The sequence below is a fragment of the Mus musculus genome, chromosome 10 (assembly GCF_000001635.26).
Source record: "Mus musculus strain C57BL/6J chromosome 10, GRCm38.p6 C57BL/6J".
NCBI lineage: Eukaryota > Metazoa > Chordata > Mammalia > Rodentia > Muridae > Mus > Mus musculus.
The window spans coordinates 83935982-83963963 of NC_000076.6; the positions used below are offsets into that span (position 1 = coordinate 83935982).

Consider the following 27982-nt stretch of genomic DNA (forward strand, 5'->3'; position numbering starts at 1 on the left):
TTTGGATTCTACAGGGAAGAGCCTCTGGGGGAAGGACAGGATGTAAACAGGAAGGGACTGAAGGATGCTGGGAAAATCTGGTGGTCAGGTCTACTTGATTTGTTAAATAGGCTCCTCAGCCATTTGTCCCAGAGTCTGAGACATAGCATAATTACTCCTTCAAGCCTTAGAATGACTAACTTTAGAAATGTTTGTAATATGGAAAATGAAAACATTTATTATTATTATTATTATTATTAATGTGTGTAACAAACCATTACACAGTGCCTTTCAGATGAGACACTGGACTAGGCAATGTGTCCGTCAGAGTCCCTTAGAGAGACAGAACCGATGGAGGCTGAGTACAGAGACTGACTCCTGGCGACTATAGAGGCTGTGTCCTGTGATTGACATGGATAAGGTCGAGACCCAGGTGAGCCAGAAGCACTATTTCGGTCTGAGGCTGAGAGCCAGAGGAACAGGAAAGCCAGTTGAATAGATTCTAGCTGGATTTCATGTCTGGAGGCAGAAGAAGGCTGTTCTAGCTGGGGGGGGGGTGAAGAGAAAGAGGGGGGGGGGAGAGAGAGAGAGAGAGAGAGAGAGAGAGAGAGAGAGAGAGAGAGAGAGAGAGAGAGAGAGAGAGAGAGAGAGCTTTCCTGGGTTTTTGATCCGTTAGAGCTTGAGTCCACTGTCATTGGAAAGTGTGGCTTGCTTTTCTCCCTACGTCAGACATGAACTGCTCCAGGGTCTCCATAACACACAGCCAAAGTGATGCTGCACCACATCTCTGGTCACCCTGTGACCTAGCCAAGCAGACACATGCAGTTGGCTACCGTGGGACTCTGCCTCCAGTAGATTGTCTCATGCTTCCGACTCTGTTTACCCCTGTGGTAGAGAAAAGAAAACTCAGAGATCTCACATAACTAGTGGATGGTTGGGCTTGGTTTCAACCTATGAGTGAATAGGGGAAAAAAAAAGATGACTCTCAGGTCTAGTTATGGAGCAAATCAGCAGGGCCTGGCTGCGAATCTTTTGCCCTGGGGGTTGAACAGCTTATATGAGGAATTCAGAGATCTTCCAGTGCCCCAGGGCCAGGAAGACACATCCATTTTCACTGGCGTTCTGTACACATGCTGACTGTGGCTGGAAATCTCTGGGACAACTCTTTGTGATTCTCTGGGGTACCCTCTAGTTTCACCTCTAATCAAAACTTACCAATGAAGCAAACAAGCAAAAAAAAAAAAATCAAAAAATTAAAAATTGCCTGACTGTCAACCTGCCAAGAGTCCAATTAGTCAAAACCAGACTTTACCCTCCCAAGGCAGGCTGTGTGCACGCTGGAGGAAGCCTGATAAGAAAGCACAGCCTCGCATGACTTTTAGCTGGCAGCGGGAAAGGAGCCCGGGAACAGTAGCAGGCGGGTTCCAATTCCCTGAGCCTTTCCCACTGGTCATCGTCAGTTCCTCCTCTGAGTGCTCTGCTCTTCCTGACCCACCCATTCATGTAATTACCTTGGGGACTTGGCTGAAAAGTTATCTCCAGCCAGACGCCTTTCCCACCCAGCATCAGCCTGTCAGATCGGAGGCACTAGATGGTGCGTTCATTTCCCACGCATTCAGTGCGGGCCTCGTGGCTCACACAGGTGAGTTGTGTGTGATTGCCACCCTCCAGTGCTTAGCATGTGCTTCAGTAATGGGAACAGTAATGATCCTGCCAACCAATTTGGACACTGAGAACCTCCGGCCTCCAACTCAAACATATAACTGAAAAGCTGAAAATGTTTTTGTTTAATTTCAATTGAAATAGCCACATGGGGCTGATGGTGAGCACAGTTATAAAACAAACAGGAGATGGTAAAGGAGAGATCATAACAGAGTCTTTGGGGCTGCAGTCAAAGTCTGTGTGCGGTTGGATGAGGTGCCCAAAGCAGACCAATCCACTCCTATGCTGGGCACTATCACAGTTGTTGAGGGGAAACAGAAACTCAGCTGGGTTGAAATTCTAGCATCTCCCACTTGCTAATACCAGGATTTACAAATGGGAAGTGTGAGGCTGAGGTAGGGCAGAGGAGAGTGGAGGTGGACTGGAGGCAAGTTCAAGATCTGACCAGTGTCTCATTAGCATGCATGTCAAGGTTCACACATCTCTCTCAATCAGGTTCTCCTTGCTAAGGGCTGAATTCCAGGCGCACTTCCTGTGTGGGGCGTCCTCTTGTCTTGTTCACTGATGTACGCACTTGAGAAGGGAATCAATTTTTCTAAAAACAAAAAACAAAAAACAAAAAAAACCATTTGATTATATTGCCCCTTATCGAAAATTGACTAAGACATGGAAAATGATACAGAGGAAACCACACATCCACGAATAACTTCTTCGTACAGTTCCTTTTATAACCTTTGTATTCTTGGACTTAACAGTTGGTGTCTGAATCTCACAAATTTCTCTTCAGGGTTACATATTGCCATTTGTCTATCCAATGTTGGTTCTTTCCTTGGTCTTACCAACATCAGGTTTTGCTCTGGGAATCAGTGGGTTTAGTTAAAAGCTAACTCACTAGCTTGCTTGGAGGGTTGGCCCAAGATGTAACAGGAGGTTGTTTAGTGAATCCTGCAGCCCTAGACTGCAATCACAGAGTGTTTGTAGTTTCTCCTTCTTGTATCTAGAATTTTGGAGGTTCTGGGTGGCATTACAGCAACATCGATTCTGAGGCTGCGACTATTTACAAGACACAGGGGAAAAGATGAAAGAAATTCAGACCCTTGATGACAAACCAATCTTTTACCTTTATGATGGTTTGCATATGCTTGGCCCAGGGAGTGGCACTATTAGAAGATGTGGTCCTATTGGAGTAGGCGTGGCCTTGTTGCAGTAGGTGTGTCACTGTGGGTGTGGGCTTTAAGACCCTCACCCCAGGTGCCTGGAAGTCAGTCTTCTCTTAGAGGCTAGCAGAGGCTCCTCCTGCACTATGCCTGCCTGGATGCTGCTATGTACCTGCCTTGATGATAATGGACTGAACCTCTGAGCCTATAAGTCGGCCCCAATTAAATGTTGTCTTTATAAGATTTGCCTTGGTCATGGTGTCTGTTCACAGCAGTAAAACCCTAAGACAACTGTCTACCTCCAAATTTTTTTATGACACACATTTTTTTTTATCTTGTTTAGCCTCCATTTGATGTGGGCTCTCTCACCTGTAACTACTGCAAATTCTTTCCCAATAAGTAACTTATGCTAATGTATGTACTTAAGCATAGCATTTTCATAATTCCTCTGCCTGTCTGAGTTTCATCTTACTTGTCTGTCTTACCAATATCTTGGATAAATGTGTGTGTGCATGTGTGTGCATGCACGTGTGTGTATGTGTGTCTGTGTGTGTGTGACACAATGACTACATACTGTTGGGAAAACAACAACAACAAAAGCACCAAAATGACAGAGCAAAGCAATATGTCAGCCCTGTGAATTCAGAGAGAATGAAGTAGGTCTCCCAGGAGTCCCTATACTCTGGCTCACGCTTCTATGTGTCACAGTAATGGCTGCAAACCTTCTATAGTCCTCTCACTCATTTGAGGAGACATGGCACACCTCCTGCCTCAGGTCCTCCGACTTTCAACCTTTGCTCCCATAGTCTTCCTCCGTCCTTGGTAGCTATGCATTTGGTCACTTGGGAGCTCAGAACCTCCCTCTCTGCAGGAGCCTCCTCACTGCCATTGAAGTATGTGTGAATCACTCCCATTTCAGTAGCTACCATGGAAATAAGACCTAGCCAAGCAAAAGTGGTTATCTCTGACCCTGTGGCTCTTTTAAGTGTTTCTGTTCACCTGAGTATGTCATCATATTTACACACATTCATGAAAAGAAAGAATAAAAATATGCCTCTGACCTCATTTCAAGTACATAGGATGGATATTAGCACTAATAAGCAAAATAGAAAAACCTCTGTGTTTCAAGTCGAGACGAAGGCAGGGGTGAATACTTTGGTAGCTTTGGGGACATAGAAAACTCCAAAACAAATCAGAATAAAGAAATAAACACCATTTAAATGAATTTATTAATTATGTATTAAAAGGTATCACTAGCAAAGCTGAGGTATAGGGGTGTAGCTAATCGGTAGAAAATTTGCTTAACGTGTATGAGAACCTGAATTCTTACCACAGGAGAGGGATGTGGGGGCTAAATGAGTATAGGTTGCCAGAAAATAACCAGACCCCATACCACTAGTAAATGTTATGTGTTCATATTACTTAAAGGACTCTTGCATGTCACGGGATAGTTAATTGACACAAAAGGTGTTCTCTCTGTTTCCTGTCCACTCTGATGTAAATGATTTTCTTCCTCCACATGCTCCTGCCATGGCAATATCCAAAGCGCAGGGCCCAGGTTCCTGCCTTGAGCACCTACCTCAAGTCCCGCAGGGATGGACTGTCACCTGTAAGATGGGATAATCCCTTTACTCAAGTTGGTTTGGGGCAGTGTTTCGTTACAATAATAGTAAATAAAACTGGAACAGCATCCGTGTCATGTTCTGGCAAAGAATTTGCACATAGTCTGTGTTCCAAAGAACCAAGATAGAATAAATGAAAACAAACAAACTAATGTACTAATTAATTGTAGAAAGCGAATTCCGACACAGCATAGTGTCTGGGCACGGTTACTGCTGGCTGCTTTTGGTAATGCTTACAGTAAGGCTCAGGAGTAAAATGTGGAGCAGGAAGGTGTGAACACTTGTAAGAGGCCGTAGAAGTTGACATGTGTCATTGCTGAGAGGCTGTGTGAGTTGCATGTCAATAGGAAGGCGCCTTGAGGGAATTTCAGGGTTTTCTGAGACCCCTTTCACCTGCAACTTTAAACACGATTCATTTTCTGGCTAAAGTCCTTTTTCACATTTTCCTGGTCTCACCTGCAGCTTCAGATCCTCATTTTAAGCTGATGACAGGATCCACTTGTTGATGGCTATAGGGTAGAGGTCCTGGAAGCTAGATGCTCACACCGGGGCCCACCTTCAGTGCCAGGGTCCACCTTCAAGACCCCTCTACCATGCCACCAGAGGAGTGTCTCCCATGTAAATCCTGCCCTGAATAGGCTCCCTGTCCATTAAGCCAATGACTGGTGATTGGTGATCCTAACTGTATTTGCAACTCTCCTATCCAGTGTACCATGGCCCCAGGAGTGACCCTGTGACGTTTGTTGCTCTGCCTACTGAAGCCCAGGGGAAGACCAAAGAGCACAGGGACCTTGTGGATCTTCTTCACATCCTGCCAAGTACAAATCCATTTAGTGCTCTACCTAAATAACCTTTGCCTCTGATTCTGGTCTCTTCTTGTTCCACTCTCTGCCTGCTTTTCTCTGTTCCAGTAGTACTTCCTGGTGCCTTCACTTTCTAGGAAGTCTGCACTTTCTTCTGCTGATGAGCCTTGAATTCTCTCTCTCTCTCTCTCTCTCTCTCTCTCTCTCTCTCTCTCTCTCTCTCTCTCTCTCTCTCTCTCCACTCCCCCTTATCCTGTCTGTTTTAGAGCCAGGCAGAGGCCTTCCTGGAGGGCTATGTTGACTTTATTAGGCTGGCTGGAGATGGAGTCTCACTACACAGTACTTTCACTTTGCATGATATCCAATCACAGGCCCTTTATGTCTCCTACTGAACTGCCATCTCCTAAAGCTGAGAGACTGGATCTCATGTCATTCACCATTTTATCTCTTGCACCCAGGACATTGCCTGGTACCTAGTGGGGCACAAGGAACACACATTGAGTATGTGCATTGACATTGTGCCAACTTAGCTGTGCAACGAGAGAGGGCTGCTCTGAACCCCTCCCCTGTCCCCCAATATTCCATGATCACACAGACCAGTCCCAGCACCTCAACTTCTAAAGCATAGGTGAGCTCCTAAACCCAAGCAGTTCTGTTCTGTGGCCAGATACTCTGCAGCCAGCCAGCCATAGCAGAGTCCTCTTCTGCAGCCTGTGTGCATCTTGGTGACAACCCCTGTGGGCAAATGGCTTGGATACAGATACTCAGGCTCAATGAGTTTTCCTAAGTGTGTCCTCTGCCTATAGGTAGTTTCTGTGGCCACACTGGCTCAGTGAAGACAGGCACTTGCATCCCTTGCTTTGGCAGTGAAGACAGACAGTTCCTGTATCTCTTGTTTTTGGCAGCATTTGGGGGTTGCTATGGCCAGAAGGCAGGTATGCTGGCTACTAAGTGGGGAGTCTGTGCTGCCACTGTTTGCCCTGGGGACCTACTAGTCTCTGCTGGATAGCTACATGGCCAGTGGTTATGTTCCTTAGCCAACAGTGGACAGCAAGCAGCAGACCACCCGGGCACAGGCCTGTTTCCTATTTTCTGGTTGCCATGTGGCCTGTCCACCTCAGCTGCTTGAGGAAGGCCAGATGCCGGGAAGGAGTCCGGAGATACAGAGAGGCTTTTTTTATTCTGGATTACTCCCCTTGGCACTTACTTTCTGGGAGAGACTGGGAGAAGCAAAGGCCAGGCTAATGTCCAGTGTCATGTGACCTAGTAGAGGCCAGAAGCTTCACAGATGCTGTAAATCCTTAGTGGAGGGAGGGATACATGCTTGGAAGAAAACAAATGATCAATGTCTCTCTTGGAACAAGTTGGTGCTCCAAGAAAGCTGTGTGTAAGGGTTCTTCTAGGCCAAGCATGTCAAAAGACTGATCTCCAAGAGGTTCTAAATCTTTATAGCTAGAAGCAAGGGCCAACCAATATTTTAAGCTGCCAACAGATAGCTCTTCTGTCTGGTTAGAAGTGGAACCTGTCCGAGGAGTAATTTATTTAGTGAAAAACACAACAATCCAGAGAGAGCATGGGAAGGTTGAGTTAAACATCCTATTTCAGAATGGTTAACTTGAGGGTCACTCAACAGTCAGGATGCTATTCTATATAACAGTGTAAAATAGTTGTAACTCTTTGTCTAAAGGAAGATGGATTTCAGGATGCTGCAAATGGTGGGCTGGCCCTCCATATAGAAGCAGCTGAAGAGGGGACTTCTGGGGGTGGGTACAATTGACAGATCCAGAAGTAATGGTATCTGATATGCGTTTACCCTGTGCAATCTAGGGAGGTTTCTTTGCCAGCAAAAATGTCCGTTAACTTTAGGGAAGCATCCAACAAAATGGAGGGAGGGCCCACCACACTGGAGGAATAATAGACAGTTGAGAACTGGAAAGGCAGACATGAGCATGGGCCCTGAGAGGCACAAGCAGATATCTCTATTTCGGGGGCAGACTCACATTACCAGGGGTACAGTCTGCTATGGCAGGGGTGATTTGGTGGATTTGGTTGCTTCATGGCGGTAGAGGATTATGGTGGTGACTAGCCATATCACAGTGGCATACAGGAAGCAGAAGTCTTGGGTCAAAGGTAGGCACAGGCTATGTCACCCTCAGGGCCCACCTATGTCTACAAAATAGACTCTGTGCCTAAAGGGTTTCACAACGTCCCTGAACAGTGGCCCTAGCTCAGGACCAGGTATTCCAACACATGAGCCAGTTCAAAGCCTACATGTAGGCAAAGAGAGATAGTCGGGTGACACAGGCCAGCCTCAATTCAGCTTTTCTATAGAAAACCAGTCAAGCTTTGATAAAACTGCTTTCCTTTTGTACTTTGTCGAAATAACAGATAGACAAGTGCACACATCACCCAATAGCTCTCCAGTCCTTTGAAATTCTACTAACTACTCTCCAGGCTGGCTTTTACAGTGCACAGTGGAGTGAATGTTTGGAAATGCATTCATTTTTATAAGCAATGTTATAAGTACACAACTTGGATTTCATGCCAGATTTTAAGATAGGCATATGTGTGGTATGGATAAGTGTATGGGAATATACAAATCAGTACCCATGAGGGCCAGAGTTCGGTGTTGAGTGACATTTCTCAGCTTCCATCTACTTGGCTTTTTGAGGCAACGCCTCTCTCTTGGCCCTGGATCTCTCCTATTAGACTAGGCTGCTGGACAACAAGCCCTGAGAGTCTTCTGTGCCTATCTTATCAGCATTGAGGTTTCGAGTGCACAATACCCTGCCTAGCACCAACCGAGCCATCGATCTCCCCAGCCCCAATCACACACTTTATCTACTTTATCAGTGTTGACACTGAGTCAGTAGTTGTGTGCACACTACACACACACAATAGTGTGCACATTGGCTATACCTTATTAGGAACCCTCAGAGTCTAGTCTTTCTCATGAGTCTAGGCCTTTTGGATTTTGATGACAGAATCTAAGATTTGGTTTAAGTTCCAATCAGTTTGTAAACTCCTAACACATGGAAGCCCATTGGTGGTTGGCTTTAGGCACAGCTCTATCTTGTGAAATGCTATTAGACCTCTTCCTCTTCCTCCTTCTTCATCTGTCTGACTTTGACTTCCTTTGGGCATTAGACTTAGAGATATTTTACAGGCATTCTCTTTCTAGTAGTAATGGACAAATTGCCACTAGGGGTCCCTTATACACATCATTCCAGCATGGCCTATAGACAAGAGCAGACGAAAACAGTTTCTATTTTTCAGTGCACACTTAAAATATGTATTTTATATATTATTTATTTATTTTTAATATTTTTTTTTAGAAAAAGGCTTGAATTGGGTCTTTTTTCTGTCCCTTACCAACCACTATGTTGAAGGGTGGAGCCTTGTAGCTCATTCTGGACTATTGTCCCAGTTCTGTGCTGGTGAGAGGTGGTAGGGGGGACTACAAGGGGCTTAATGAATTGGATCATGGTGGTTTTAAGTCTACCAGAACCATGTTAAGTGGACGTAGTCATTTCCCAATGTAAAGGCTTCAAGGAAAACTAAAATAGGTACCTGTGTCAATTGTATTTATGCATCCCTGAATTCCAGATTTGGACAAAAATCATGTAAATAAACTCCTTGGTTCTCTCAAATTGAAAAAGAAGGAAACAGACCCAAAAGCTGTAGAAATTTTCAGTGCATAGATAGAACCCGGCCAGGAGGTTCTTGACTCCAGAAACAAACATTCGTCCAGTAGAGGAGTTGGATGAAGAAGTGGTGACAACACAGCATGGTGGGTGTCACCGAGCGAATCAGTAACTGGGGCTTCTGCCACAGATAGGGAGACGGTCGGTGAGGGAATATCAAAGTTAAGCTCTAGCATCTACGTATATCGAGTAAGATAGTGCAAGACTCGGTAACAAGAAAGCTCCCACAATTCCAAGCTCCCACAATTCCAAGCTCCCACACCTTTGTGATTTCTTTCTCTTTACATCTTATTCTCACAATTGTCAATGTGTTTGGTCTGTGGGTGGTCTTCCAGTGATTCAGGGACCCCGACTCCACAAGGACATGGTGTCCTTCAGTTAATAATGAGGATACAAGAAGGAGAAAACACTGACTACTTGACTGCTCTGGCCACTCCCACTCATATTTCCGGATGGGTTTTAGTCCCAGGGCTACGGGACTTGGCGCCAGGTCCAGGCTTGGGAGATCAGGAACTCCATTCTGAACTTGTGAGCGGTTCTGAGGCCTTTCTAAAGCCACCATGCCATCGGAGGCTCTGTACCTACTCTGCCCATAGCCTCTTCTCCATCTGGGTACACATTCTTTTCTTCTACACTCCCAAGCACTGAAAAGTCCGTGTGCTTCTCAGTCCACAGCCCAGCCCCACCCTGCTCTGGCTCTTAGTTAACGGTCAGATTCTTCACTGTGCTTTTCTTCCATCAACAGTTTTGCGCTATCAGCGCCAGCTGCCATTGGGGAGTCCATCACATTCAAATCTAAAGAAGTCACACCTGCTGCGCCCAAGCTGTTTATCTCAGTAACCCACCCACAGTTCGAAGTACAAACGGGGGACTATTTATTTTCCCTCCTGACATCCATAAGGCTGTTAAAAGTCTGAGCGTGCTGGTAGTTTACATGAAGCCAACTCTAATTACATACTAAAGCGCCATAAAAGGAAGACCAGGGCCTCATTAGCTAGGGACCCATTTTACATTTTTCTCCTCTGACCAAACTGTTTAAAAATGAGGGGTGCTATCTCACTCCAGCCAGTCATAAATTTCGGGGTTGTCAAAATGCCCTTGCTGAATTCCAGGGTTTCTCCTGCTTTTGAATGTTCCACGTGTCCGCCCTGGCTATAGAAAGGGGACATTATAGTCCCTTGACATTCCCCCATGTGGATGGAAATCTGTGCCTCACACACTCAGAACAAGCCTGGGATACCACTTGGGGCTCCTGACTTTTATGTCTTAAGATTCATCCAGAATACTTGTATTGCTCTTTGAAGATGGTTTCCTGGGCATTCATAGCATGGTCACTTGTGTCCTTTGATATTCAGTATCTCAGTATCCACCAATACAACATGAATGCCCATCACCTTTTAACTTCCCCCTGGCACCAGGACAGAGCACAAGGCTCCATCCCATGTCACACATTGTGCCTGAGGACTTCCAAGCTGCAAAGTGTCTCTTCTGATCCCACCTTCTGCTTCAGCGCCTCTTTCATTTGGCCAGCACCTCCTCACCTATTGACAGTTTTCTCATCTTTGCCAACACTGCCGTTGTTTAGGGCAGATCTACTGGTTGCACCAGGAAGGGAGCTAGTTTACAGTTGCAGAGTTTAGAAAGAATAATAATTGTACCCCAATGTCAAACTGTTTGCCACCAGGTCCTGTAGCAAGTCCCCTCCCCAAGTCCCCTTTGGCTTCTGGCCCATCTCTTCCCCTTAATGAGAACCCAACCAGATGAGGAACTGAAGGGTAAAGGAAGCCTTCGCCTCTGCCCTCTTCCTTCCTCATTTCTAATCAGGGTGTAGACTTCTCTGTCTCACATGCTGATGTTCCTGACTGTGCGAACGAGGCACGTCTGATACCCAATGTATGAACAGCACACACCAGTCACCGGGCTAGGCTTTTCGCCTAATAACTCACCCCGGCTTCACACTAATACCAGGGGGTAGATTTAGTTGTTATCTTTATCCAGAGACAAGGAAAGCTCCGGAGGAAAGATGGAAGTCAGTTCTCCTGGAAGTGATCCTGTCTGTGCTGATAAACAGCAGGCCATGGGACCACAGACACCAGGCTTCATCCTGCCTCCCAGATAATGGGGTGTGTAGAGGCATTAGTTACACTACAGCCAGCAAGTGCCAGTTCAGGCTGCATTTCTCTGACAGGGGCAATCCCAGCTTTCATTTGATCAGTGGAATAATTGCAGGCGGGCAGACTGAAAAGGCAAACCTGCTGGATTCAAGGCACCCAGACGGGCTTGTCTTCCCTGAGCCCTGACTGTTGTACCACTGCCTTGGTTTCTGAAGATTACTCTGTCTTTCTGCTTTTACAACCTCAGGATGTCACTAAACTGAGTTCCTGGTTCATGGAGTAAGATTCTGTGGACTTGGAGGGACAGAAGAGGAGCAGCAGATACTGTAGCTTCAGGATAGGCTACAGGCTCACTGTGAGACCCTGGGCAAGTGCTTTCAGCTCTCTGGTCTTCACTGGTCCGTAGGGCATTTGTTTATTTACCCCAGTGAAAGGGAGGGAGGTGAAGGAGAGGGAATCAGAGAGGAGTAGTAAGAAAGTCGTGACTCTGACTTGGAGAGCTTGTATCCTGGCACGTGGGGAAACTAGGGGCCAGTAGATCACTTGATTTATCCAAAGTGAATGAAAGAATGAGCAAACAAAAATGTGTGTGTGTGTGTCTGTATGTGTGTATGTCTATGTGTGTGTATATGTCTGTGTGTTTGTGTATGTGTGTACCTTTGATTAATGGATGTCAACTATAGTCTCTTACCTGTGAAATAGTGTCACAGGCCACAGCTCACATGTGGAAGTCACAGGACAACCTGTCGGAGTCTGCACTTGCCTTCCTGCACATGGGCTGCATGCGTCGGTAGCAAGTGCCTCTCCCCTCTGAGCCCTCTTGCGGCTCATCAGCTTCTGTGAAAGGAGGGAGACTAGACCCAGAACCCACTTCCAAGGTTCTGAATGAGGAGTCAGGAGAAAAGAGCTCCCAAGAAGCATTTGGCTACCAGTGCTCAGCCACGGATGAAGGGTAGCTGTGTTTATAGATGCCACTTCCACGTGCTAGGTGCTATCACGAATTCAGAGCACTTACCAGAAAAGAGAGGACACAGGTCCTGTCCCATTGCGTCTTTGTCCTCTGCAGAGAGATGTAGGTAGCATTGCATACACAGGCATGGAAGGATGCTCTGCTGTTATAAAGAACAAGGCCAGGCTTAGGAAATCATCTGCTCCTTTTACCTTCAAATAGCCAAGAGCCACAGGTTTCCTGCTAAGTGAGGTCCCTGGAACAAGGCCTTGTGGCCACCTCCTGAATGGAAGGCCTGGAATAATGTATAGATCAGAGTGTTATTACTTAGGAGTCAGTCACCTTGGTTTTTTGAGACAGAGTCTCTTACTGGCCAGGGATTAGCCAAGTAGGGTAAGCTGGTTGAAAGCTTCAGGGATCTGCCTGCCTCTGCTTCTCCATCTCTGGGATTATGTCTGCACACTGTGTCTGACATTTATGTGGGTGCAGAGATCTAGGTCAGGAACTCGTGGTTGTGTAGCAGCACTTGGCCAACCTAACCAGCCCTACAGCTGGCGTATTTCAGGTATCACCCAGTTTCATCCATGAGGAAGTGTGCGGACATCTCCTTTATTCTTAGGCATGCATGACATGCCAATGTTTTGGAGGCACCGTTTGTCTCCATGTCCACTGATGATCATTTGTGGTCCTACCTTGTGGCTACTCTTGCTGGTTCTGCCGTCTAAGAGTGTCCAGCTATCATCTTCATGTGCCCTGGGCCTTTCCTCTAGACTTGTATGTTTATTTATTATTCCCTTTGTCTAGTAAACGGAGCTACCTGAGACCTGGTGTGAGTGTGGGTGTCTGTCTGTTTGTCTCTATGCGTATGTGCACACCTCTCTGCTCTGTTAACTGTGACATACTGACTGCTTTCTGCAACATCCCTTACAGGGTGACAGCAGCCCAGATTTCTAAGCCTGTCTAAGTGTGGCTGTGAGCAGAGGACTTAACTGCTCTGTGTCTGTTTCCTCACCTGTAGAATGGGCTACTAGAAGGAATATATATGGTAAAGGTCTCAGATGAGTACCTAACCTTAGCTGCATGCTCAGGAAATATGCACCCCAACTGTCTCCTACTAGGTATCTGCATAGGTAGGGAGTTAATGCTGTGGACATGACACTGGAGGTGGCTCTATTTGTTTCCCCTCCCTTCTCTGTCCCATGCTCCTTCACGGTGCTCCTCTATGCAGTCATCTATGCATACATCAGATGTGTGGAGGGAGAGTTCCGGTGCTCAGTGGATTCGCTGTTACCCTCTCTGAAGCCAGGCCGGCTCACTGAATAGATGAATCCGCTGAAGGGTGGCTCCCTCCCGCACATCTTTGTGGCTCAGGGTATGCACAGAAATATCTATTCAGAAGGCCCGGAGGCTGGAGTCAAGCTCCTGAGATAAGATCACAGTCAGGTCACCCAGTGTTGAGAACAACTGCTCACAGGGAGAGCTGAGACAGACCCTGATGCATGGGCTGGACAGCTCAGAAGCTGAGCATCCCTTGACTGGGGAGAAGATTATGTGATGTTTTTAAAGGAGCATATCCGCCATTCACAGAAGGGCTAGACATGACAGACAGTTACAGAACACATGTTTAGCCTTTCTAGAATGTCAAAGGGCATATTAAAAGAATATTTTAGTTTCTTAAGTCTTTTTTCTGTGTGTTTGTGTGTTTGTGTGTGTGCATGTTTGAGAGAGAGAAAGTAAGGAAGCTCTGTATGTGCATGCATGTGTGTCTATGTGTGTGTCTGTGTGCATGTATGCTCTCAAGCATATGTATGCATGCATGGGTGGTGTCACGGTTGTGTAGAGCTAAGAGAACAACCTCAGGTGCCAGTCCTTGCTTACCATCTTGTTTGAGACAGGGTCTCTTGTTTGGGGCTGAGTATGCCAGGCTAACCAGAATTCAAGGTTCGAGGGATTCTCAGTATCTCGCTGGAGCACTGGGCTGGTACACGATGTGTTTAGCTTTGTGTAGACTTTGAGAATTTAACTGGACTCCTTATGCTTGCATGACAGACTCTGTACTGAGCCACTTCCCTAGCTCCTAAAAGGAACTGATTTATTTATTTATTTATTTATTTATTTATTTAGACAGGGTTTCTCTGTATAGCCTTGGCTGTCCTGAAACTCACTTTGTAGACCAGTCTGGCCTTGAACTCAGAAATCCGCCTGCCTCTGCCTCCCAAGTGCTGGGATTAAAGGCGTGCACCACCACCGCCCGGCTAAAAGGAACTCTTAATCCCGACTCTTCATTTGTTTCTCACCAAATGGGTTTATAATACACATTTAAAAAAAATGAAACCAACAATCTCTAAGGTTTATATGTGGGGCGGGGGCTCTGTCACTCACCATCGACAGGAGTATAGTTCTCTGTGTGGAGAACACAGTGGCATAAATATTGAGATATTTGCAGGCTTTCCTACCTTAGACTTAAAAGTTACCTGTCTGGGAAATTATTCCAGGGAAACTGTCACATTTGATGGCAAATGCTTACATACAAGAATAATCCCTGCTGCCATCGGAGTAATAGAAACAGCATTAATGTCCACCAGATTATGATCGGCCTGACAAGAGACGCCTCTAGGGACTCCACTGTAGACTGCCTGACACGGTAACCTGTAGTGCTTGGGTCCTGGGACCCTGACTAGGAGTAGCAAAGAACGAAGAAAGCACAGCACACAGGCACAGGCACCAGGAATCAGGTGGTGATATGCACTCTCATGGCAGGTGCCTACGGCTGCTGGCAGCCCAGAGCCTCAGTGTTTATTAGGTGTAGCACAGCATGTGGTCATGGAGGGGGTAGGGGATGGGGCACTGGGACCCCAGAGGCAAGCTTTGTCATCCCTCTTGAGCTGGGCCTATATGGGAAAATGGGTTTGATGGTAACCATCACTCAGGCTTCGTTCATTTAGGGTTTCTCCCACCCTCTACAGTCTAAGAAGCTTAGATTGCACGTAGAGAAGCCAAACAGTGTTTTGTGTATGGTTCTTTTATTTACCACTTGCATCCCCTGATTATGCATCTTAACTTTCCTATGCCCTCCCTCAGTTTCTTCATGAACCAAAAATAATAGATGCTCACAGTGTTGTAAAAGCGAGGTAGCTGGATCCTTCTGGAGCATGTGTTAGTCAGCATTTTGTTACAATAATAAAATACTTGGGGAAATCAGCTTATAAGGAACTGAAGTTTACTTCTGCTCACAGGTTTAGAGGTTTTAGTCCCTGGAGAATTAACTCTATCACATTTGGGCCTGGGACGAGGTAGCTTCTCTCCTGTATGGGAATTCCTGGTGAAGGAAGATGAACTTGCTATGGTGGCTGGGAATCAAGATAGACCATGAAGGACCCCTTCAAGGCATGCTGTCAGTGATGTAACTCCCTCCTCTCTGACCACACTTCTTAAAGGTTCTAAACCTCTCAGGAGCACCATAGGCGTGTGACTACACATGGAACCCACGGGCTCTTTGGGAGACGTTTATCCAAACCAGACTACATGGAACAAAGTGTGACCCATAGTAAACCTGATCTTGATGTGTTCATAATTCCTCCCTCAGAACAATACATTAGTAATTAAGCCAGTCATGCAGGAGACTACTGAAGGTCCTTACCAACATTCATAATATATTTCTTGTATTCCTAAGATGCATACTCAAACCATCTTAACATCTCTGCAACTGGAAACATCTGGTGAGTGACAGCACTTTGTCATTGCCTCAACTCTCCCTAGACAGACGCAGCCACCATGGCCTATGCTTGGATACGCATCAGAAAGCCAGTGTGAGAGATTGCAGAATGGGCAACAGGTGCTGAGATGGAAGAACAAGCTGAGGAAAATTCCAGAACAGCCTTTAACATGGAGCGACCAGATAGGAGGGTGGGCTCAATGAGAGGGAAACAGAGTGCTTGATGTTGCCTGACTGGGTTCTCTGAATAATTAAAAAAATGATTCTATCCAGACATAGTGATGCAAAGCTTTAACCCCAGCACTTGAGAGGCAGAGGCAGGTGAACCTCTCTGAGTCTGAGGACAGCCTGGACTGTGTAGTCTATCCCAAGACAGCCAGGGCTACAGAGAGAGACCAGGTATCAAAAAAGTTGATTCTAAGGTTTGTAGATCTAGCTCAGGGGCAGAGTGGGTGCTGAGAATGTGTGAGCCACTCTGGCTTGACTTCCTAGCACACATACAAATGCAAAGAAATTAAAAGTGAAGTGTATTGCCATGCTTTAACAAGAAACACTTGCTATTTTTTAGTGATTCGCAAAATAAAGGCATGTCTCCGCACTGATGGTATTTCAGAAACATCCAAATATCATGGTAAGAGATGCAGTTCACAGAACAGTGAGTCATGGCCCATATTTTAAGACATGTAAATGTGTGTTTATACAGTTGGCCCTTGATTTCTGGGATATTTGTAGATTCAACCAAATTCAGACACAATAACTGTGCCTGTAACTGAGCATGTGATGTTGTTCCCTAAAGAAGACAGCTTATCAACTATCTGACTTGGCATTTATACTGTGTTGGGTATTGGAACTCATGTAGGTGATTTAAAGTATGCACGAATATGTGTGTGTATACCTTATATGAAGACTGTATCTTTCTGTATGAGTAACTTGAATATTCTTAGACTTTGGTAAAAACAACACTTCCTGAAATCAATACTCTTGAGACTAGCACAGGTCCACTCTGTATTTCTAAACATCTGTTGGAACATTTGTAAGGACATAATACAATAGAAGTGTTATCTGTCTATCCAGTCACTAAGACCTTTCTCAAGTCTTCCATATTTACTTCCTACACTGGATTCCAGTTGAATCTGGTGATGAAGACTCACCATTGAGCATGTTGTTGGTCACAATCCAGTGAGAGGATTGCTGTTTTAAAGTCAATCAAACAGGAAGTTTCTATTGGTGTTGATGTGGGAGGAGTGTAGGACACAGGGAGCAAGAACAAAATAGTGGGGAGGAGGAAGTGCCAAAGGGGCTTTAATCCAGAAACTGTGGACAAAAAAACATGCTTATGGACCCAAAGGGCAGAGGAAGAGGGTAGAGAGAGTGCTTGCTGGGACCTTTCTGGGGTTGGGTATGATGCTGCTGGTTTCCATGGTACCACATTCAATGTTTGCAACATATGAGGAGCTTGGCTGCAATGGAAGGATAAGGACACTGGGCTATTTAAGAGCTTCAGAAGCCTCTTCAGTGAGTACATATTGTGTGAGTTCCTTTGTGATTGCGTTACCTCACTCAGGATGATACCCTCCAGGTCCATCCATTTGGCTAGGAATTTCATAAATTCATTCTTTTTAATAGCTGAGTAGTACTCCATTGTGTAAATGTACCACATTTTCTGTATCCATTCCTCTGTTGAGGGGCATCTGGGTTCTTTCCAGCTTCTGCCTATTATAAATAAGGCTGCTATGAACATAGTGGAACATGTGTCCTTCTTACCAGTTGGGACCTCTTCTGGATATATGCCCAGGAGAGGTATTGCTGGATCCTCCGGTAGTACTATGTCCAATTTTCTAAGGAGCCGCCAGACTGATTTCCAGAGTGGTTGTACAAGCTTGCAATCCCACCAACAATGGAGGAGTGTTCCTCTTTCTCCATATCCTCACCAGCATCTGCTGTCACCTGAAGTTTTGATCTTAGCCATTCTGACTGGTGTGAGGTGGAATCTCAGGGTTGTTTAGTGGATATTAGCCCAAAACTTAGGATACCCAAGATACAAGATACAATTTGCTAAACGCATGAAACTCAAGAAGAATGAAGACCAAAGTGTGGACACCGTGCCCCTTCTTAGAATTGGGAACAAAACACCCATGGAAGGAGTTACAGAGACAAAGTTTGGAGCTGTGACAAAAGGATGGACCATCTAGAGACTGGCATATCCAGGGATCCACCCCATAATCAGCTTCCAAACGCTGACACCATTGCATACACTAGCAAGATTTTGCTGAAAGGACCCAGATATAGCTGTCTCATGTGAGACTATGCCGGGGCCTAGCAAACACAGAAGTGGATGCTCACAGTCAGCTATTGGATGGATCACAGGGCTCCCAATGGAGGAGCTAGAGAAAGTACCCAAGGACCTAAAGGGATCTGCAACCCTATAGGTGGAACAACATTATGAAGTAACCAGTACCCCGGAGCTCTAGACTCTAGCTGCATATGTATCAAAAGATGGCCTAGTCGGCCATCACTGGAAAGAGAGGCCCATTGGACACACAAACTTTATATGCCCCGGTACAGGGCATATAAACACCAGGGCCAAAAAAATGGGAATAGGTGGGTAGGGAAGTGGGGGGAGGGTATGGGGGACTTTTGGGATAGCATTGGAAATGTAATTGAGGAAAATATGTAATAAAAAATATTTTTTAAAAAAGCCTCTTCAGCTTCTTTGTTTAGATTTATCTTTGCAGTGAGTGACACATTCTTCCATTCTATTCTATTCTGTTCTATTCCGTTCTATTCTGTTCTATTCCATTCTATTCCATTCCATTCCATTCCATTCCATTCCATTCCATTCTATTCTATTCTGTTCTATTCTGTTCTATTCTGTTCTATTCTGTTCTATTCCATTCTATTCCATTCCATTCCATTCCATTCCATTCCATTCCATTCCATTCTATTCTATTCTATTCTATTCCACTCCATTCCATCCCATCCCATTCTATTCTATTCCACTCTATCCCACCCTATTCTATCCTTAATATATTCTATTATTATTATTATTATTATTGTATTCTTTTATTAATACTCTATTCTATTTTATTATTATTCTATTCAATTATTCTATTTTATTATTTTGATTACCTTCTCTTGTATTATTATTCTATTCTATTATGATTGTATTCTATTCTTTTTATTTAAAATATTCTTTAAAAAATTTTTAAGGTTTATTTATTTATTTATTTATTTATTTAATGTATAGGAGTACACTGTGACTGTCTTCAGACATGCCAGAAGACAGCATCAGATCCCATTATAGCTGGTTGAGAGCCACCATGTGGTTGCTGGGAATTGAACTCAGGATCTCTGGAAAAGCACTCAGTGCTTTTAACCACTGAGCCATCTCTCCAGCCTTGTATTCCTATCCTGTCCTATCCTATCCTATCCTATCCTATCCTATCCTATCCTATCTGGAACAGTAGCCTACTTTGCATTGCCAGCATCCCCATAGCACTCTAGCCTACTCCACATCTTTTGGAGCCTGAGCATGTGTTGCAGTTGAAGTGCTATATGCTTCCATTGCTCACTATCAACCACCAATGCCTTGAGGAGACCAGGAGCTTCAAGACCACAGGGGGCCACAAAGAACCCATCAGAGAGAAGGAAACAAGAACACAGAGTTAAACAGGGGCAGTGAGAAGGTCATGGGAGGAGGGTTAAAGTACCAGCAGAGCTTGGCCTTGGGAGCAGAGTCCTAAGGACTCCTGTAAGTTCCGCTCTCCATGGAGCTTGCACAGTGGTTAGCCAAGCCAAGTGCCCCAGGCTACCTGCAAACTGTCTGTTCATCCTGACAACACATCCCCTTCAACTCGTGCTGCTGCCACGCAGATGAATCAAATCGATCTCAAGGTTTCACCTCAGGTCCCAGCTTACATGCACCACACAGCAGCACTGATAACACCTCAACCGAATTCTGAATAGTTTTGCAAGAGTGATGACCATGACCATTTCCTACCCCTGACATGTAGGCGAGGGGGCATTTGCCATGTGAATCATATCAGAGAAGTGAGCAGGGGAAGATGAACCTCAAGGCTGACGCTGTCTCGGTCTCCAGGCTTTGAGAGCTTGTGGGCTACCTGGTGTCATATGAAGATGGAATATTTTCTTTCCATCCCTGGGAGAATGAAACACCTGCACCTTTAAGAGAAATGATCTCAGCTGCACAGGTTCTGGTCTTGCTCTGATTCCTCCCTGGGCTACTAAGCAGTGACCTCTCCCATGGAGGGAGGGTTCAGAGTATTCCTTCGATGGCTCATACCCCTCCCTCCTTGGCACTCTCTATGCCTAACTCACGTTCTTCAGACTCTGTTAATCCAAGTCCCCTGAGACAAGTCTTCTGAGAAGTTAGGGATCTGATGAAACAGGAGCCCCAAGTCCTCGCTGCCACAATGTTGGGTGGCCACTTGCAGACTGTTCAGTCTTTAGCAGAGGTTGGCCTGGGTTTTGTTTGAAGGCCTAGTATTCATGTGATGCTGAGCACAGCTCATCGGCCACACCTGCTTGTGGTTAGACTATGAGTTGGTAGCTTCCACTTTCAATTAATGAAAACTTACAAATTCAACTTATTAACTATGACTTATGCCTACTTTTACGAGTATTTACACCTAACTCAGACCTGTTGTTATGGATAAACCAAACAACCAGTTTAGCATTTAAAATATTGTATTTGTGTGTGTATGTGGGTGTGTGTGCACGCATACACATGTGTGGTGTATTCACATATATGTGCAGGCACACTCACCCATGTGGGCACATGTGAAAGCCACAGGTTGACATGAAAATATCGCAATTGCTTCTGCACTATGGTTTTGGAGGACAGAATCTCTCACTGGTCCAAGAACATGCAGGTTTGGCTAGGATTTGGGCCAAAGAGCTCCTGGATCCGCCTGCCTCACACATCCTTAATATTATGACTACATGTGTGCTCCACCATGCCCAGATTTTACATGGGTTCTAGGGATCCAAATTCAGGTCTCATGCTCGCACATCAAGACCCACTGAGCTATCTCTTCATCTCTCTGAATTGCATTTTGACTACACAACTTATATGTAATTGTAAATAAAATTAACCCATTAATATGATCCACTAATCCACCAATTTAACTTTGTTGAATACTTTCTTGTCTATTTTTCAGATATTTTTGTATAGAGTTTCAGTTTTTAAAGAAACAAAATAGAAGCATAGTATGACCAAATTTTATATCCTGTCCCATTTATCACAATCCACACATTGCTTGTACCAAGTAAGTATTTCCTGGGTGTTTACATGAGCGTTCTCCAACGTTTTGATTTTCTTTTTCATCCAGAAACATTTTCCTAATGAGAAGGTGGAGACTTATGCATAAAAGAAAAAGGCCAACTATAAGCAAACACACACAAACACGCAGCAAAAGACTCCCAAAGCATTGCAACATCTGCTTTCCGAGCAGTGGAGGGGCCCCTGGAGTAGACGGGATCCAAGTCACGATCTTTGGGGTAGGGGGCCGCTGTCAGGGATAGGGGTGTCAGCAGCAGATATAATGAGACGCAGAGTTTGGGAGGCAAGTTGAGACCTCAGGGGCTGCTCCAGCCATAATTCTTCATGAGATGCCAGACCCAACCGCAGGGGGTGTGTTTGATTTGTCTTCACAGACAACCTCTCTAAGTTAGCTTGTTTGGAGCCCTGAAGACAGAGCAAGCAGGCTTTCTTGTAAGATGTCTGTGAAACCGGCAAGGAGAAGCATTCTTGTGTAACCTGGGGGCTGACTGGGTGGGTCTTTATCAAAATGTTATTCTTCCCCAAAGGCATCCATCATTTTTAGCCAGGCTTTATTCTCGTGTCAAGAAGCGCAGTCTTGCCTAGGGCAGGTTAAAGTAGCGGCATTCAGGAAAGAAAGGCTACTTCTGACCGCATCCAGGGAGCTGTCACTATGATTAATTAGCTCTGCGGATCCCAGGTGGGTAATTGGGACCAACGCAGTCTAGCCTACTGTTTGTGCTTACCCACGACATAGGCTCGGCTTCGGGCCCGCGCCCATCAGCACTCCAGCTCTGCAGAAGTAGCTGCCCTTAATCCTGGCTTCCAGAAGTCAGTGACAGGTTCTGGCTTCAAACCTGAAAAGATAGGAAGCCAGGCTGGCTTTGTGCTTAAATGCATTTTGCAACCCTGCCCTGAGATTCGGCTTTCTCAAATCCACCCTGATTCCATAGTCCCTTCATTATTGGACTACTGTTCCCCCCTCTGTTGCCATCTTCTACCTCAGCTCCTGAAGGATACTACCGCCAGCCTCTCCAGGCTTCCGTCAACTCTGACTTCCTTTCCTTTCACCCTCAGCCATCACCCACATCATTCCCCCCACGGTACCGCAAAATGTCTCTGCCTTTTCCACTTTGCTTGTCTAATCCCTGACATCCTTCTAGACTGGATTTAAGTACCATTCTCTCTTGGTAAAGTCTTGCTGGTCGCCCCCCCCGCCCCCCGCGCCCCCCCCCCCCCCCGGCCCGGTTTCAGGACAGTCCGTCCATTCATACTTCTCTGAAGGATGTTAACTCATGCTTTCTAGATAAATCCTTGACTTTCCCAGCTGGGTCAAGAGCTTCTTAGTCAGGAAAATGTCATCTTTGTCCTCACCTGAGTTACAATCCCTAAGTGTAGTGCCTGGCACTAAGGGGGACCCCAGGATAACAAGAAATGAGATGAATTAATGACTAGATGAAAATAATTCTGAGTTCAAGAGTTCTACCTAGTATCTGCTATGATTGAACACAAAAATGCCCCCCTTAGGCTTGTCAGTTAAACACCTGATCTTCAGCCAGTGACGTGTTTCAGGCTCTTCTTTAAGCTTTAAGATCAGGCAGAAGAAAGATTGCCCAGAGGTCCTTGCCAGTATCTAGGCCCGCCTCTTCCTGTCTCTCTGCTTCCTGGACAACTGTGTGGTAAAATGCTCTGCAGCCAAGCCTTCCCCACCAAGATGGATTGACGCCTCTGAAGCTGTCAATCAAAATAGATTTATTTCTTCTAGCATTTTGTCACAGCAATGAGAAAAGTTAACAAATTATGTATCCTAAAATCTGTACCACTTCCCTCTATCCCACCCTCAATCCATTTGTGGCGATACCTGCTTCTTGAGAAAGGGGAAATGACCTGAGTCTACAATGAGTCAGTAATGTCTTCAGTGTGACTGTGTGTTATTAGTCACAACAGACACACTTTAGAAGGCAGCCCCCATCCCACACACACATGAGCAGAGAAATAATCCACCAGAGACAATCTGTGTGCCTATGATATTTTCCTTTGTAAAAAAATCAGTTCTTTCTGGCATCACAGGAGGGGAAAACTCTGGCAGTCATCCATGATTCCTTCCCCCATTTTCTTTGCCAGGGTTGTGAGATAAAGCAATCTCACAACAAAATTTGTTCTTCTCCCAGAAGAATGAACCCTCCTGGAGTCATCAGTACGTGATACTTACGAGTACTAACAACAGGATCATGGTCACTGTTAATCACTCAGAAGCCACTGAATATACCTCATGTTTTGAGAAAAAGCTCAGAACAAGAGTTGTGTCTTAAAATTGTAAAGAAAAGTTGTGCTGTGTTTAAGGGAAAAGAGAGCAATTAAACATTATCTTTACTGTTTTTATTATGAATACACGCATGTGTGAATGCAGGTGCCTGAGGAATCCGGAGGCATTACATCTTGCTGGAGTTGGAGTGACATGAGCCACCCAACATGGTGCTAGAGACTGAAGAGAGGGCCTTTGCAAGTGGGGTATGAGCTGTTAACTGCTGAGCCATCTCCAGGACCTTGATGGAGCTGTCTTTCTCATCCTTTGAGTCCAAGAGCTGGAGATAGCATGTCATCTTGCCTGGGAAGGGTTAGATCTCAAGATACAAGCTAGTAGCTCCGGTCTCATCTGCCTAAGCATGACAGTCTATCCTTGAAGAAATCCAGCTGTTGGGCCATGGTCTATCCCTCAGTGTAATGGATGCCACAGCAAAGGTTAATTTCAGCTTGAGGTTTTAAAGGTTTCTATCTATGATTGGTTGATGGATGGATTTGGGCTTGTGACAAAACAGCAGGATCATGACTGGTAGCTTCCAGAGGGTTTTCCTGGTGGAGCAAAACTGTTTACTTCAGGGACAGGAGGAAGGAAGGGATGGAGGGAGGGGGGAGGAGAGGAGAGAGGGAGGGAGGGAGGGAGGGAGGAAGAGAGAGAAAGAGAGACAGAGAGACAAAGAGACAGAGAGAAAGACAGGGAGAAAAAGATAAGACACACAGATGGATACACAGACAGACAGACACATAGGGGCATATCAGCAAAAGACTGAAGGTCCTAGGCCTTCTCGGTCCACTAGGATGGCAGACCTGACTGATAGTACCCTCTGGACAGCAAAATTCCTTGAGCTTTGCAATGAAGATGAAACCTGTGGTTCCATAAGAGCCTTTTCTTATGGAAATGACCAGAAATAATTGTTTCCTAAGGTCTGAATAGCAACAAAGGCTAATCCAAAGAGGCAAGAAAAGAGGTGAGTTGAAAGAGTGAGTTGAAAAGTGAGGCAGTTAGTTCTTGTCAATGTGACAGGAGCTAGTCACCAGGGAATGAGGAATCACTTCCACTAGACTGGCCTGTGGGCATGTTTGCATGTTTTGTGGGGGTGGGGGATGGGAGCTGGGTGTGGAATTTTTTTTTTTTTAATTAATTGATGTGGAAGGGCCCGACCTAGCAGTGGTGACTACTGTGTTTATTCCTCAGGCTTTTCCCAAGGCTCTTTGCATTGTGAGTGGTCCTAGAAGATACAGTGCATTCCTCCAGAGGAAGGGGATGGTTGATTTACAAGTAAAGATGTGTTCACAGTCATGGTGCTGTGGTTCTCTAAGGCAAAGGCCAGTCAGTCTTGTTGCCTATTGTGACAGAACTGGGGTTGCCAATGCTTTGCAAGAGGTTAGCTTTCTTTTAATGTAAGGCAACCCATGGCTCATGCATTTGCCATTGATCCCTCAGGAATTGGCATAAATGCTGATGCTCTGCCTGGTCTATGAATAGAAATACTATCCCTGACCCAAGGGTCTTGAGACCTCTGCTGGTATCCTAGACACTTTGGCAGACTGACTTATGAAGCTGGAGTTTGGCAAAACCTCACCACTTTTGCGGGTATAGACATGGGGTGTGAGTCATTGGCAGACCTTTCTGCTTATGGAGCTATGTCTTGCTTTCTCCATTTTCTGCTTCTCTGACTAGTCAGCCATGGACTTGAGAATACACTTGTCAATGACTCCCCAAACAGGTAAAACTCATGAATGGAGCCAAGGACCTATGAGGGCGACTTCTTGGTTCTGTGGATCAGTTTTGAGGAAAGGGGACATGCTAACATGACTATCTATTCATCTAATTACCGGGCTTGGCCATAATCCAACATGGCTGAATAATATGATGTCAGTGTAAGAGGAAGATGAGGATAGAGATACAAAGGATTGACCAGGTGCAGACACAGACAGAAAACAGCTACTGCATACTGTGGTGCCAGGGACTTAAGCCCAGTGACATCTTGACCAGCAACTTTTCACTACCTAAATCATGAGAAAAGAGAGTTCTGGTGTTTCAACTCCAGATCTGTGGGATATTGTTGTGGACACTAGCAAGTCAGTACAGCCTTCTTTCCTAACATGAGAGATGATGGGAGTTTAGTCTATAGATCACCCACCCCACTTCCTGCCTTTCTTTGAGCCGGGATCTCACTATTTCCCCTGGCTAGTCTGGAACTCACTGTATAGAGCAGATGGGCCTCAGCCTCACAGAGACCCAGCTGCCTCTGCCTTGCCAGTTCTGGAATTAAAGACATGGGATACTATGTTCGACTCTATTTATTTTTTTATGTAGCTTTGTCAATTTCAGAGAAGGATGTGTTAACCCAAATATGATTGTGGAATTGTATATTCACTTGTTTCTGTCTTAAATATAATTAAATAGGAGCTTTAAAATCCTTATCTGAGACCTACAAGATGGCTCGGTAGGTAGTGGCACTTGCCACCAAGCCTGAGCACCCAAGTTCGATGCCTGGTGGAAGGTGGGAACTCCTTCTGATGTCCACACGTATACTGTAGCATGTGCCCACACACACTCACACTAAATAAATAACTAATACATGTAATGGAAACTTTAAACATCGAATAGGATCCTTATATGTTCATTCTAATCTCTAGATCATCTTAGGGGAAACCAGAATATTCCAGGGCTCAGCCAAAGCTCTGGGCAGGGCTGATGCATAGAAGGGAGGGGAGGCTCTTCTGTCTGTCCCTTCTGGGGCTTTGTCCCCCTTATTGTAGTGGCTTTAGCTGTCTTATATTTGTTCTTTAAGCCACTGGGGCTTTATGCACGGGTTTTCCATTGCATTTCTCTTTTGCTTTGCCCTCTGCCAACCCTCTGGGCACCTTTTGTTTTAAATCGCTCTGTACTGCACTCGTGTTTCCGTACACTTCCCCTCAGCAGTTTCAGCCACATTCTCTGTGGGCCTATGAGAGCCATTTAGCCGTACCATTAACTGGATCAGCACTGGATTCTCAGATAGAGTACTGTCTGAACTGGACTTTAGACAGATTCCTGCTCCATGAGACTCTCAGCATCCTCATCTAGAAAACGGAAGTGATAATCCTACTACCCACCTGGACTACTGGATGAAAATTAAATTAGATACTGTGGGGCCGGGGGTGCGGCCTCGGTTAAGAGCTTGAGCTGCCCTTGCAGGAGACCTGAGCTCTGTTCCCAGCATCCATGTTGGGTGGCTTATGACCACCATAATTCCAGCTCCGGAGGGTTCTGATACCTCTGACTTCCACAGGCACCTCATTCAAATGCACATACGCACACAGAGACATACAGGTGCATATAATTAAAATAATTCAAAAAATATTTAAATTAGAGAATGTAAAATAATTTAAAACTTGCTGAGCTGGAAATGGGTCAGTTAATGATCATTAGTGCTATATCATTTGTGTGTACATATGCATGTGTGTGTGTGTGTACATGTGTATGCATTTCTATGTGCAGGTAGGCATGTTCACGGATGCTCACGTGATGGCAAAAGGCAGACGCAGGTGTCTTTCTGTGTTGCTTTCCACCTTATTATTTTTAAGACAGTCTCTCTGAGCCTGGAGCTCACGGATCTGGCTAGACTGGGGAATCCTCCTGTCTCTTCCTCCCTAGCACTGGGTTATAGATTACACTGTTGCACTGGGCTTATTTTTACATGGATTCTGGAGATCTGAAGTTATGTCATACACTTGGGCAACAGGTGCTTTACCCACTCAACCATCTTGCCAGCCCTTGTCATGGAATGTACTGAGTGGGTCATCATACTGGTGCTGGGAATTAAACCCAGGTCCTCTTGAAGAGCCATGTTTCCAACCCCCTGGGTTGCCATTTGTAATAATTATCACAGATACATAAAACACTGGAAGACAGAAAGGTGAGTGGAATGTGGGGCTTGCATGTTACTTGCTACACATAGCTGATAGAGTGATCTTCCTCCTTCTCCCTCCTCTCTCTCCTCCTCTCTTTCTCCTCCTCCCCCCGCCCCCCCCCTTCATCTATATGATGCCATGCTATGTAATGACTCCTGGGGCAGAAACTGTGAGCTTTGAACGTGACCTTGTCATAAGCAGAGCCTGCCCATCTGAGTGTGTGGTGACGCACAAAGTTATCTGCACCTGTTAGCTGTGTCTCTGCTTCATGCTCAGCTGCTTCTCCCAGTGTTCAAGGAAATGTCACATGCTCATGCGCCTGCCGGCTTCCATGGCCTCTGATTGGATGGGCGAGACATCTAGCAGGAGATGCAGAATATGGTATCCTGAGGCTTGTACCTGGACACCCAGCGAGTTCCACATCCCAGTGCACACCAGCAGGGCTAGAGGAATGGCCTCAGCGAGGACGAACACTTGCTGTGTTAGCAGGACGCTTGATTTCAAACACCAAGGATGGGTTTCGAAAGCCCGAAGTGGCTGCAGTCCTGTCTGTGCCTGCACTGCTGTGTGGGACAGAGATAGGAGGACTGTCAGTGCTTGCTGGCTACCAGCTAGGCTCCAGGTTCAGTGGGAGACCCTCTGTCAAGGGATTTAGCTCAGGTTTTCCAGATCTTCTCCTGCTCCTCTGACTTCTGTGTGTGCCAGAGGGCCTGTGCACTTACCCCCCCCCCAGCTCCTACCTCCCAGCTACACACACACACACACACACACACACACACACACACACACACCAGA

At 45.6% G+C, this 27982-nt stretch overlaps 1 long non-coding RNA gene across 2 annotated transcripts; it reads right to left on the reverse strand.

Annotated features, from left to right (window-relative positions):
• Nucleotides 1-1754: 1754 nt before the first annotated feature.
• Nucleotides 1755-27742, reverse strand: Gm34043. Of its 2 annotated transcripts, none has more exons than XR_380636.3 (3): nt 27434-27742; nt 21733-21843; nt 1755-2236 (listed from the first exon to the last, which is right to left on the reverse strand). It is a non-coding gene; the product is annotated as a predicted gene, 34043 (long non-coding RNA). The 2 variants fall into 2 exon arrangements; XR_871907.1 differs by lacking the exon at nt 1755-2236 and adding an exon at nt 12057-12153.
• Nucleotides 27743-27982: the final 240 nt, after the last annotated feature.